Genomic DNA, 667 nt, shown 5'->3' on the forward strand with positions numbered 1-667 from the left:
TACGGTATATGGTTGTGACCGGATTTGAGGATCAACCTTGATGGAGTTTTTTTTGGGTTAGGATTGCTGCATACGGTTAAGTTTTTGTGCTGATTGTTCTTTACCTGCCCATGTGTGATTTTAGGGATCGACATGCTCAAAATCCAAGGAAGCTTGTGGCAGGATGGCACATATCCAATCCTACTGAGCATGATATCACTGGATCCCTTGCTGGATTTTCCACTACGAAGTCTGACGAGTTGGATGTCATACGAGATGTGCTCATGGTCCTCCCAAATGCCCCTAGGTCAATCCTTGACTGCAATGATCAGAGCCTAGGTGAAGGTGACCCTGATGGTGACGGGACCAACACCAGCACATTGATTCACACCAAAAGAGGAAGCACAGGATCCACTGCATCTGAGGTGACCACACATGATATTAGTATCGAGCTTACAAGATTTGACTTCATCAGATCATGTCAGTTGAAAATAATATGGGAAAATGATCTCCTCATTCTCTATGATGCTGCCATTGTATGTGCTGCTAAGGCCAATAGAGTCAGAGTGGATATGATGAAGATGATTACATCTATTCTACAAAATCATTCAGGGGCTATGAAGTACTTTCGCATCGATTCATCTTAAATTGAAGATGGAAGGGATTAACTGAAAGAATGGTTTAATCT

This window comes from Setaria italica, chromosome VII, assembly GCF_000263155.2.
Source record: "Setaria italica strain Yugu1 chromosome VII, Setaria_italica_v2.0, whole genome shotgun sequence".
In the NCBI taxonomy this organism is placed as follows: domain Eukaryota; kingdom Viridiplantae; phylum Streptophyta; class Magnoliopsida; order Poales; family Poaceae; genus Setaria; species Setaria italica.